At 37.7% G+C, this 13,317-nt stretch overlaps 1 protein-coding gene across 5 annotated transcripts in view; it reads right to left on the bottom strand.

The window, feature by feature from the left end:
• The window catches only part of THRAP3 (thyroid hormone receptor associated protein 3), a 45,236-nt gene that overhangs the window by 21,670 nt on the left and 10,249 nt on the right, over nt 1-13,317 (bottom strand). For 2 of the 5 annotated variants that reach the window (XM_075195447.1, XM_075195451.1), the window contains exons 3-4: nt 5,766-5,835; nt 997-1,172 (exon numbers count right to left, since the gene is read on the bottom strand). The exons of 1 other annotated variant lie outside the window; for it this stretch is intronic. The gene's annotated coding sequence lies outside the window, so the exon portion shown is untranslated. The remainder of the gene's footprint in view (nt 1-996; nt 1,173-5,765; nt 5,836-13,317) is intronic. 2 more of the 5 variants (XM_075195449.1, XM_075195448.1) reach the window with 2 other exon arrangements.

Below are 13,317 nucleotides of genomic sequence, written 5' to 3' on the forward strand. Positions count from 1 at the left end.
GATACAAAAAAAAAAAACCCAAAAAAACTGACGACCTGTCAAATGCAAAATTCAACATCAATTGGTAGTAAAAGGGTTAATTTGTTTCTCCAACACAATTCTAAAATTAAAGTTACCTTCTATTATTGAAAATGGAATAGGGAGGAATAAAAACACAAAGTTCTGAAGGACCATAATAAAATAAAAAAGGGGCAAACATTTGTAGTATAATAGACTAATTACTATTTGTTAGTATTTAAACATTTACAATTAAATTAAAAAAAATACACATGCAAAATATACCACATATTTAGTAGGCAATTATGTCTTTACATATGGTTAATATGACCGCAATGAGCGTTCCAAAACGCAAGAACTAATAAAACTTTAATGCCTGGTAGAACAGGTGTAGAATATAATAAGAGCTCAAAAATCCTTGAAACGCCATCATGTCTAGGAATATACGAAGCAAGATAATAAAGTTTAATGTGTACAGTATATAAATATCCTTTCTTCCTGAAGCAATTGCTTCACCAAAGTAGTGAGGTGGTGGCTGTTACATACATGATTTATATTTAAATTAGTTTTCAAGTTATGGGAATATCTGCTCTTTTGTTGTTTTTACAGGATACATGCAAGGTTGCATAAGAGCAATTAAAATATAAACATAAAACTATTACAACTACTCAAACAGATGCAAAATTAAAATAGGTTCCTCACACAAATAGCTTAAAAACTTGATATAGATATATATGTTATACAGAATGATTGCGGTCAAAGTTTAAATTCTTTAACATTTGTGAGTATGCAACAAGCACAGCAAAGTGTAAAAGCATTTTCTAAAGCATGGCTGGGAGGGGCTGCTAACTTTACTATGTGAGACAGTTAGTAAAGAAAGGGGGAGGGGGGCTACACTGAGGAAAACAGCCATTAATGTACTAGTGACAATCTGACTTTCATCACCAAAAAGAGTGTAGATAGATCAGTTAAGGTAAATACAAACACCCCAGAACTTACAGTTCATAGAAGCAGGAGAGATGAGAGATCCTCACTAGCAGCACAGGAAAGGTCAAATTTCCTTCCTGGTTTCCTCTACAAAACAGTTTTGCAAATCTCCAGGGTTTAAACTCCACCCAGCAATCTATTAAAGTGGTAAGCCAGTTTGTAGATTTATCCTTGATGGGTCATGAAAACTAAAATTAAAATCCATAAAAAAGATACATGAAGTAGTTATTAATGGATAATAAAAGTTGTTTGGACTCACAAATGTGAAAAAGAAATTCGCTGGTTAAATATAAATTTCTAGAAGACTAGATTATAGATCATAAGTAGACAAAAAACAGCTATAATTCACCTGGGTTTGTTACTCAGAAGGGACTACAAGACTGTGTTTACACATGAACTTGCTCACTCCATATTCCGTCACAGTGCTCATTTGCAACAAGCACTAAATGTTGTATAACTTTCTACATTAAAAAAATTGTCGAACAGAATAATGAAACAGACTGTAAAACATCATACTGAGAATAGATGGCAAACTGCAGAAAGATAAAAGAATTTGCCTGTAATATATAAAAACAAAATGCTCCTTATATTTGGAAATCATTCATGTTGGCTACGGATTACTATTAAAATTAAAAAAAATTGTATTATAATTTTTTTCTACTTGAACTGAACATCAATTACCTTGTAAGACTACACTAGAATGATAAAAAAAAACTAATTATATATATATACACACACACTTACACATATACAGTATGTTAACCATTGCTTTCCATTATATAAAACAAACTAACTATCTGTAAGATGTGGAGACTACAACGGACAGAATGCAGTTTATAATACATGCCTAAACTGTATGTAAACATTTCCATGCTTTAAAAAGGAGTCACAAGTTACGTCTGACTTCAAATAAGCAGATCTATTCTGATTAAAAGGGGAGAAAAACAGCTGAATATTCCAATGGAAGTCATTCATCATTCAATACACACATTTGTGCGTTTAAATCTAAGGAGGGGCTTTGACCTGACAAAAGGCAAAGTTCCACCAACATGTTGGCGCCAGAAATGTGTTTGAACATGATGCAACCAGAGTCCATATTGGGAACAATGTTTCCTGGGCCTGCTTTATAATGCCTCAGGTAGAAGTGCATTTTCACCACACCTAGAGTTAATAAGCCACTGTAAATGGTTTCACTTTAAAAACTTGGACTGAATAAACAAATGGCAGGGGAATCAGAAGCAAAATATAGTAATGATCATACATGTATAAGTATATTATGCACACAAAGTAATCCTTCATTTCACATAAAACACACTACAGGCATATGTAATACAGACTGAGAAGAGTCTATTGTAGCAAGACGCACACTATGGTACAAAATGTTTATTGCAGGAACTTCTTCAATCTGCAGCCAGCTCTCCCTTCCTCAGTATTTGAGGGGAGGGCACCCAGTGTCTAATTTTGAAGCATTTGTAATTGTTTGCTACTGTTCAAATACATTTGTATATACAACATGGATTGGCAGCAGTAAAACTAGGATAAAGGGAGCTAGATAAAGGTTTCCCAATGTACACGAGGCATGATGCAGCATATGCCTGTGATCATTTGCTATTGAGCAAGTTCATGAGTTTAAAATGAGCTATGAGAAACAAATGTGACTAGAATTTAATAGCAAGACAATACTTTGTTAGAGTGCAACAGCATATTTATGCAAGTCATGATCTACAAAATTTCAGAAAAAAACATTTGCAGAAAAATGTACTGAATTCTTAGCACATTTCTGCTTTTAGGGGCTGAAACTGGGTAGTCTTGAAATTCAGCTCTATGTCCCATTGCTAGAAGATATGAATGTATGTATGAAACCTATGCAAGTCTTCTGAACATCACAATGTTCAGGCTGTTCATTGTCAGTACTCTGCGCTTGAAAATCCCCCAGTTACCCACTTTAATTGGGAGACTGATTTTTAAAGTTATATCGATTGTGCTAAATATGGAACAAAATCCAGGAAATCTAACCAAAGTATGTACATCCAAAAATATTAAATCAGAATGATAATAACATTTGTAAGTTAGGTTGCTAAGCTGTTTAAAGTTTTTATAATAAGTAAATATAAGTTCATCCTCATTAAGAATACACTATTCCATACACCACCATTATCTTAATGCTCATCCTTCCAAAAGGAAAAACAGGCAATTCCACTGTCCTTATATTGTATTATCTATTGTGCTTACCATTTCAATTTTTTTACAGCTCTACAACCGCACAAATATATACTACTGCGAAAACATGACCCTGCCATTGAGAGACAAATGAAAGAGATACAGTGGTTTTAATAAGAACCTAAAAAGCTGCCAGTCACTGATCATCGGTAAGCAGTAATCTGCAGAGCAACCGGACAGGTTGTGCCTATAGATAGGCGAATGTACAACCAAGGTGCCATCCCATTCACTCTTATTGGGAAAAACAAAAGTGCTTGGTAAAAAGAATGCACTGGCATGTCATGTACTCAGACATCACAGCATAATGACCAGCGTGGGACAAATCCTTGTTATTATAGCAACTAAAGAAATGCACCATGGTAACAGAATCTCCTGCCTACACCATCTTCTGAATTTGTTCAGTGCTGATAAGTGTGTTCATTAAGCCAGTGTTGCATACAGTTACAAGCCCAAAGTACTGTGCATGTCATTTGAATTGTATGTAGACCATTATTTGGTTTTGCATTATATATATTTATTTTTTACAAACAAAACATGTACATAGATAATTAAAAAAATGATACCTCACACCTGATTTGCTGCCTCTCAAGACCTCTAAAAAGCTACGATCCGACAGAATGTGTCAACTTCTGAACACAATCATTAATGTCATGGAGACACAGTGACCTTACTAATAAGAGTCTAATTAAGCAAGCATAAACACTTGCATGGTATTCCTTGGCATATAGCTACAACAGCTGTTACTGGTGTAAAGGAGGATAAACAAAAAAAAAAAAAAAGAAAAAACAGAAGGGGGTGGTGGTATTCACTGTATTACCAAGACTTTCTCCACTTCAAATATAATTTATTTTGGATCCTTTAAGCTAGTTAATCATAATGGCACTGGTAAAAAACAAAACAAAACCCTCCTTGTATGGTTTCTAATGTGCAGAATCAAACATTTTATGGTAAACTAACAAATGATATATTATACATATGCACGTTTGGCTTTATAGTTAAGGATTCTTCTGGAATCTAGAGCACCTCAAGTCGCATGGATTGGTTGGGGAAATTGCAGTTCTCCATTAGTGTCATTTCTACTGCAAATTCAATAGAAAAGTACAAGGTGCATGACGTTCCAGAAAACACTAGGTGATCACCATACGTGGCAGACTCCAATAAAATCTAGACAGGTAAATTTATAATTGGTGGCAACGGATCAAGGGAGAGGTCATCATGGACTGGTAAAAACATGAGAAGGCAAAGGGGGCGGGGTAAGCAGAGCTGGAAAAAAAAAAAGCTTACTCTTGCTAGCACAGAAAAAGGTACTGAGAGACATCTAATGAGACAAGAGTTAGTGCCACCTCAATTTGTAGGAGGTAAAAATAAAAAAAGCTGTAATTGCCACAAAGCCAACTTGGAAAATAATTTATGTTGATTTTTTTTTTTTACTTTAATTTAGTGGATTATAAAATGCACAAAAAACTAATGTCTGGGGGGGAAAAAAAAAACAACAAAACTTTGATTGAATAAATAAAAGTATATTCAGAGTAAAGGTAAGAGCGAGCAGGTAACAGAATGTGTCTCACGTGTTACTAATGAAAGCAGCAAAGTTTTAGTTACTTTTTGCTCACATAGAAATACAGTAATTATTTTACATTTTCTACTAGTTGGTCTTACTGAGCCACCTGGGAGTACTAGAAAAAGGGTACACTTTAGTGGGGTGTTCCTTCACTATTTAAGGGAATTCTTAATATGGCTGTGCACAGTATTGCTCTAACTAGGCTCCCTGCTATGATTCCCAGCACTAACAGCAGTAATGGCATTCACAAAACTTCCTTTCATCACAACACAGGAACCACAGAAATGGATACTCACTGTGTGCAATATGAATGTTTATGATTAGGGATAACTAATTAGCTCCTGGCAGCAGCAACACATGCCATGTTTTAGAACTAACATGAGTACTGAAGGAAAGCGTCCCCTTTTGCCCACTCAGTTACCCAATATAATATGTATCTCAAAGACCAGCCCACCCTCAATACGTTATCAATATATTTTTCACCAGAAACAACTAACATTTCCTTGGTAAAAATAACTTTCTTCACCCAAAGACCGATGGGCTTTCCTTTGGTAGTATAGTGGAACAAATTTCTTGCTACTTCTAGCAGATATACTACCAATATGTACTTTATTCAAGTTTTAAACTGGATACAACTTTAAACAAGTCAGCGCCTATGGAATGTGTTCTTAGAATAACCTCTACCATGGGTTGTCCTAATGACTTTCTTTATCTCATTATAAACACACATTTATTTTGAAAGCAATGTGCAGAGGTTGGGGGTTCAATGACTAACAACAGATCCTAGCACCAGCACAACCACAGGCCGTCACTGTCAGAAGTATGGGGGTAGAGGCTTAAGCAGGAGCGCACGGCTCCAACCTTACAGAACATAGAAGTCCAATGCTGGGTCTAAGCAAGTTAAAGAGTGGAGATCTTGGGAAAAAAAACACAATTGTTGTTTGTCGGTCAACAACAGCAGTGAAAAGAAAAGCACAACATTCTTAGGGTATAAAGTTACCTTATCTGGACTGAAAATTAAGCTCTGGAGTTAACTCATGTAGGAGATAGGTGTCTTATGCTGTGTAGTTCTGAAGAGAGACAAATAAAAAAAAATGGTAAGAGGAATCCGTTAGCAACAAACAGCACTGGAAAACCTGAAATCCATTTGCTATTAAATTACATTTTTGGTTTAGCACTTGCCAATGTAACTATATTAAGCATTGGCATTTGTTTTGTTTGATTTTAATAGCCTACAATTGTTTTGCTCAAATAACTCCAGCTAAAAAATAAAAATCATTGTAAACTTATTCCTGTATTGTAAATACAATGAGTGTAATAGTGTCACTTCCTATTTAAAAGTATTGCTACAGCTCTAATGTGTTGCAAAGAAAAAAAAAATCAAATATTGTACAACAATTTTAGGCAATTTGTCTTCATGGAATAGCAAATGACATCAGCAGACAAGAAATCTGACCACTTTCCACTGACCTACAAGACGTCAGCTGCCATACACTTGCACCACTTAAAATAACACCAGCAGTATGATTCTTCATTTGTGAAGCTGAAATGGGCTAACACTTTCCACTTTGGATTTACAGATCCGCCAGGCTAGCCGAGTTTTGAATTGCAGCTGTTGCCAAGAGTATTTTACACCTCTTGATTAAAGTCCAAAGCTACAGGGCTGTTTGGAGTTTGCTTGGAAACAAGACAACTATAATGACTGGTCATAAGAGGAGATGTGATAATGAAACTAGCTGCTGCATATGCTTTAATGGAACTAGCTTAAATCTAAATGAACTGCAAATCTCAAAACATTCCTTACACAGAACACTACTTCAAATAGCTCTCGAAGTTTCATATTTGTGCATTTTCTGCTTGCTTGCATGTACATTTAAAATAAACAAGGAATGATATGAGGTATTATGTAAAGGAAATGCATGTCTTCAGAAATCTGAGCACACTTCTATAAAAAAAAAATAAAAAAAAAATAAATAAATAAAACAAGAAAACTTGGGTCAAAATCAAAAATCAGCAATAACATGCTTTATATTTTAGTAAATTGAACAAAAAGAAAAACAAAACAAGAATTTTCTGTCAGAGGAGTTCAGAGCGTAATAAAGCAATCATATATTTCCAAAACAGTGTATGAATCTTCCTCGTGGATTTTTCTCCATGCCTTGCTTCTGGACTTAAGTAAATTACTACAATAGTATGACTCAAATGCAAATGTACAAGTGTATATTCTTGGAGTTGAAAGAATCAACAGAAAGTTGTACAGAATAAGGAAAAAGGTAATTTCCATATTCAACATTAATATTACATTTACCAGAAGAATTTATTTTTTTAAAATTGACTTGGGCAACTTATTAAATTAAAGATAGACACATATGAAACATACAAGCAGGTACTCAACATGCATCTGTACTAGCTATAAAGTAAGAAAAACATGTATTTAAGTGAATTCAACCAACTGAAGGAATTGGGACGACAATAAAGACTGAGAATGTTATTTACTTAGAATTTACCAGTATAGCTTTTTCAATATATAACATGGGTTTAGTATAGCTGGATCTGTTTGTGGCTTCACTGTCCTCTAGTTTGCAGAGTAGCTGTACATATGGGGTTTAATTACTTATGACAGTGTAATTAAAAGGCAACTACATACTCTCCTAGACTCTGTATTTGCTTGCAGAGACTTCTGTCATAGGTGCTCTATTCGCTGGAAAACTGATAGAAGGTGGCAAGCAGCCAGGGAGGGATATCATCGCCTGCAGCTAAACCTTTATAGGCATTGAAGGGACTGTGTGTCAGGTGCTTACATTTCCTGTGCTCCGATTTGTATACCTACTTTGCAATGGCAAACTTTCTGCTCATGTGATTTTAAATTAAAATCCTGAAAAATTACTTTACAGTATGGCAAACCTGTCTATAACCGAATCTACAATATCCCCTCTCATATAAACACTATGGGGACTACATTTCTGTAGAGTTCAAGCGCTGGTTTTCAGAAAAAAACTAACACTTGAACGCCACAGAAATTAAGTCCCAGGAAACATACACACAAGTCTTCTGTGGATACTGGTGATTGTGTAGTCTGCTTGTAAACAAAGCATGGTGCAGTTCCTTACTTAAAGCATTCTTCCAGTGCTATTAATGGAAGATTTACGTTAGGTGTAAATAAGGCAAATTATCCATGGTGTAGTACGTTTATTAATATTATACAATATGTATAAATCAAAATGTAAATAAATAGGATATAAGCCGGGCTCATCTGTAAGTGAACCTGAACATCCTGGTCACATGACCCTCTTAATGTGTTTCGGACCAGGGTGTGTCGATTTAAATCAACTTGATTTTAATCACAATTTAAAAAAAAAAAAAAAAACCCATTGATTCAAATCACCATTAAAAAAATACAGGGTTTTAACAAGCTTTTAATGGTGATTGGCAAACTGTGCAATATGGCCATAGTCTTTTGACTAGCTGCTCTACTAATAAAAGGTCTGTATCTATGGCTATTGCTTGCTGACCTAATTAATGACTCATATGATACAAAGAGGCACAGGCAACAGAAAAGTCCAGACAAGAAAGAGATAATTCCAGAAACCAGAGAGAATGACCAACACCACACTAGTGTTAAGTTCAAAGAGAAAGGACAGTTGAAAGAAATAACTTTTCACTGTAACATCAAACCCATTTAATGATCTCTTGTTTGACCACAATGTTGTGTCAACAGACTGGTGGAAAATGCGCATTGGTTCAGAAACTGTAGCTGGTAATGAAAATATTATGGTAGCCGTAGAGCAAATGCTAACAGCTGCATCATCATCAGCTTCAGTAGAAAGAGTATTTTACACATTTGGTTTGGAGCAGTCAAAACTGAGAAACCACTTGGGTACTGACAAAGCTACAAAACTTATGTTTCTTTTAAGGAGTTCAGTAAACCTAATGTGTCAGATTTACAAATCAGGCAAGGCAATTGCCTACTATTGTAATTTTTAATATCATTGCTGTTTCTTTCCTTTTGCAGTTTGTGTTGTAATTTGTATGTATATACTGTATTATTGTTTTGACTTTGTTTACTTGATCATTTAAAAAAAAAAAAAAAAAAAAAAAGAAATTCTGATTTAAATGTAAAAAAAAAAAAAAATCTGATTTAAAGCAAAATCAGATTTTCTTTATTTATTGGAAAAAAAACAAAAAAACAAAAAAAAAACCACAGGATTTTTTAAACAACAAGACAACAAGTAATTCCTTTCGGCATAGAAATTTAACATTCGCACTAAACAGCTATATGTTCACAATTAACCCCCATTGCTCTGTGAGAAAGTGTCAGTTTGCAAACAGCAAAGGGCAGCAGGGTGTGTGACTCAGCAACAAAAAAACTCCAGGAAGGTAATCCTAGTAATGCACGGTTAATACATAGACTATTAGTTGGCAGAACAAGATGGGGCCCATATATGTTTTATGTCCCAACAAGTTAAGGAAAAAATTATTTCAAATGTGGTTCACTTAATCAAAATTGTCCAATCTCTTACTTGTAACACAGTTATATAGTATTGCACAATGTTATAAACATGCATCAGTTTCATTGCACTACAAGGTGGCACAGGGCTTGTTCCCATTACTGCCACGCATCAGAAATGTCTTGCTGTATGATTTATCAAGAATAATTACTTCATATAGCAGTCAAGTAGGTAAGTCATCTGGACTTTTAACAGAGATCGAAAAAAAATGTTGTATGAAAAAAAATTAATAAAAACTATAAAATTTAATTTCCAGGAACACTTCGTTCACCAGCAGCTTAAGGGTGGTGACACACAAATGTTGTTTTTTCTATAAGTCTATAAAAGGTTCATAGCTGCTGATAAAAAAAATATCACCAAAGTCTATGAACTGCTGGCCCACTAGGTGTTTCCAAAGCACCTAACACCCATAAACATTACATCAGGCCTGGCCAACCAGTGGCTCCTCGGGTGTTGTGAAACTACAACGCCCAGCATGCCCTGTCAGCTCTTAGTTGGCTATCTACTGGCAAAGTATGCTGGGGCTTGTAGTTTCACAACACCTGGAGAGCCACAGATTGGCCAGGCCTGCGCTACATTGTAGTGTTTTCACCTGGTAGTTAAAATAAAAATAAAAAAAAAAGCTGCTGAAATCCAAGTCCAGAGCAGTATTTTCCTCAGCAGATAAAACACTTAGTAACAGGCTACAATTGAACATTTCTCGCACTAGACTAAAACTTTCCACACATGTTGATGCCATCAAATTGGGTGCTGTCCCCAAATGATCAGCATTCTAAAGAATAATCTACTAACAGTTGATTGGATCATTTTCAGACTTGCCCAAAAATCCATGACTGATGTTGGCATGTATGTAAGGTCATCTGCAACAGACCCCAAAGTTACTAATTGAAGGCGTATCGCTTAGCATAAATAAGCAAGAATCTGGTTTCAAGATGGGAAGAGACAATGATTAACATATCAATAGCAGTAACAAATGGATTCTTTCAACAGCAGCTGCAAAGCATCAACACAAACATGCTTCAGTTGTGAGAGACAAGCAGCTAGGGTTTCACCAACATCTATGATCATCGATTAAATAAATGCAAATAGTTACTTTAACTAAACATTTTTTCATACTTCCAATGTAAAAATAAAAAACCGTGTGTTGCAGTTACACTAGCATAGACAAAATCATTTAAAAAGGAGGGAAGGGGTGGATAAACACAAACACCAACATTATTAAAGTGGGCCTGTACCCATGAGTATGTGCAGAGCAAACCGTCACGGAGCAGCACGGGACAAGTCACAAAGGTAATGAGCGAGGAGGAGACACTGCGGGCATTGGCAGAACGGATGGGTGGTAGAGTGTGGAGGAAAAGGAGGTTGGAGATGCAGGGGTGTGAATTGTGAGTCAGTGTAGCGAGGGAGAGAAAAAGCAAACAGCAGCGCTTAGGAGAGATTGCAGTGGGGAGAAGCAGGAGGAAGAAAGACCAGGGGGTATATTTACTAAACTGTGAGTTTGAAAAAGTGTTGTAGTAACCAATCAGATTCTAGTTTTAATTTATTTAGTACATTCTAAAAAATGACAGCTAGAATCTGATTGGTTGCCATAGGCCAAATCTCCACTTTATAAAACCTGCATTTTAGTAAATATACACCCAAGTCTTGTTTTCATTCAGATGTTTGGAAGGTAGAAACAACATGATAGGTAGAGGGATTGAATGTGAGGAGGGAGAAGTTGAGGAAAACTCTTAGGCAGTAAACAGTGGGACTTGTAGTTTCACAACACCTGGAGTGTCACAGGTTAGCCAACACTGTTATAGACACTTAACACCATTTATTTATATCAACGGATATATAGATAAGGGGAGGCAAGGGGACTCTCGAGGGGGGTAGAGATATGTTCAGTTTTAGACCTATTAAAGGTTAGGGAAGCACTGGAACATCCAAGAGGACATGGCAGAAAGATAGTGGGAGACACAAAAGAGGAGGTGACACTAAAAGAGAAAGCAGTGGGGGAGGGGGTTTACCACAGTAAGGAGAGAACAGTGTCAGGCAGACAAGCAAAGTGTAAAGTTTGTAGGATGAGAGGATGGTCCACAGCCAGTAGAGAGGTCCAGGATGACGAGTAAAAAGAAATTTCCCTTAGAACTGGCTGCAAGGAGGCACCAGGTTGAGTGGTCAAGGCAGGTGATGAGGCATATGGTGCAGTGGATACATATCAGTGAAGGAATCTGTAAGCAGTGGTTGCCCTTGGGAGGAGGAGGGTGGCATAGCAGTTTCTGGAAAAAGCAGAACTGAGAGGGCCCCAGGGTCACCCAGAGAAGATGGAAGTGGTGGAGTCAATAGGAGTCTGAAGGCAGCATCCGGATGAAAACGGAGCTGAAGATGTCCCGAGATCATCCAGAGAAGGCGACGAGTAGGCCGCAGACAGGGGATCCAGTTCAACTAGGGAGGCAGCAGTGGTGGTAGCACAACAGTATGGGGAATGATTCCAAGAGAGCTAGGCTACTAGCCAGCAGATGGTGGAATAATCCCAGCCTGGGACTGCTCCTTAGATAGATTGGACCGATGAGAGGGTGGGTTGCACAAACTGAAGGCGGGAGCAGACTGCATGGCAGAGAGACAATCACAGTTTGTGGTGTCCAAGGCCAGGCAGAAAAACAAGGCTGGAGGTGTGGCTGACAAGGCTGGAACAGGCTCAAAGGCAGACATTCCCTGAGGAAAGTATGCAAGAGCAAGACCATGGCTACTCCAGTGATTATGAGTATCCACAAATAAATTGGACACACATGTAAATAGAGTACAATATGCAGGATACATGAGACTGTAGAGTGCAGAGATCTTAGCCCATCAAGTACCTGTTCAACCATTAAAATATTTGTGCTTAAGATATCTGGGTATAGCATTCACCAGAAAGGTGGAACACCTCTATCAGGCCAACTATCCCCCACACACAACTTGTATCAATAAAGACGTCCTGCTTAAAATATCTTGGGTGGCCTGGATCACCTCAGTGAAGATGAATTTACTTCCCAGAACGCTATACCTCTTTCACATGCTCCCCATTAGGGTTCCCCCTGCAAATCTCAAAATGTTACAGGCCTCTCTAACGTGCTTTATCTAGTAAGAGTCCCAGGATCCCAGCCCGCATTATTCAATGCTCCCCCATGGCAGGTGGTCCCTGCATCCCCAACCTCCGCCTACTAGGCAGCCTGCTTAGGCCAATGTGTGCAGTGGCACACTCTGCCTGGAAGCAGGGTCTGGGATAACATAGAATCATACCTCCTGGAGGGGCCACCAATCTGTTCCAGTCTATGGCTCCCTACAACACAACGCCCAAACCCCTGCCTGAATGGTGGCCCTGTTCCTCTCCATCTGGTCCCGATGTAACCGAATGACCGCTCTATCCCCAGCCACCTCGATTCCGATACCACTCTGTAAGCTCCTGAATTCACGCCTGGCCTCTCCCATCCTATGCATACCAAGGGTACAGATAGGGGCAAACTACTAAATTCTCTGACCTGGCACAACACTGTGAATTTACAATGGGACAGTTCCCTCAATATCTGCAGATCAGCCACTTCCATCAGGCAGTCAAAACCCGGCTGACAGTTAGATCGCCCACTGTGTTTGAGAACCTGTGTCTTTCCGTACCTCATATTTGCACTATATAATGCATTGCTTCCTCTCAATACCAAGGTTAAAGACCGTTTCCAAACACAGTGCGAGGTAGATCTGGTTCATCTATGAATGGACAGTGCGCTGTTCTATTAATACCAGCATTAAAGAAACCACCAATAAATTACTCCATAGGTGGTACTATGTCCCCCTCCAGGCTACATGCTAACCACCTGCAGACAAGTGCTGCTTGCTGGTGAAACTGTGACCACATTGGAACCTTTATGCCCATACTGGACCTCTGTCCTTTCTTTTGCCCCAACAGTCCTTAGTATGACTGGCTTCTTATCCCAAACCCGTGCTTTTGCCCTTGCCTGTCCCAGACCTCCCTTCTCACACCCATAAACTTTTCAGACATATTGTTAACGCAGCAACCTGCTTCCT

Source organism: Mixophyes fleayi, chromosome 2 (genome assembly GCF_038048845.1).
Source record: "Mixophyes fleayi isolate aMixFle1 chromosome 2, aMixFle1.hap1, whole genome shotgun sequence".
Classification (NCBI taxonomy): Eukaryota; Metazoa; Chordata; class Amphibia; order Anura; family Limnodynastidae; genus Mixophyes; species Mixophyes fleayi.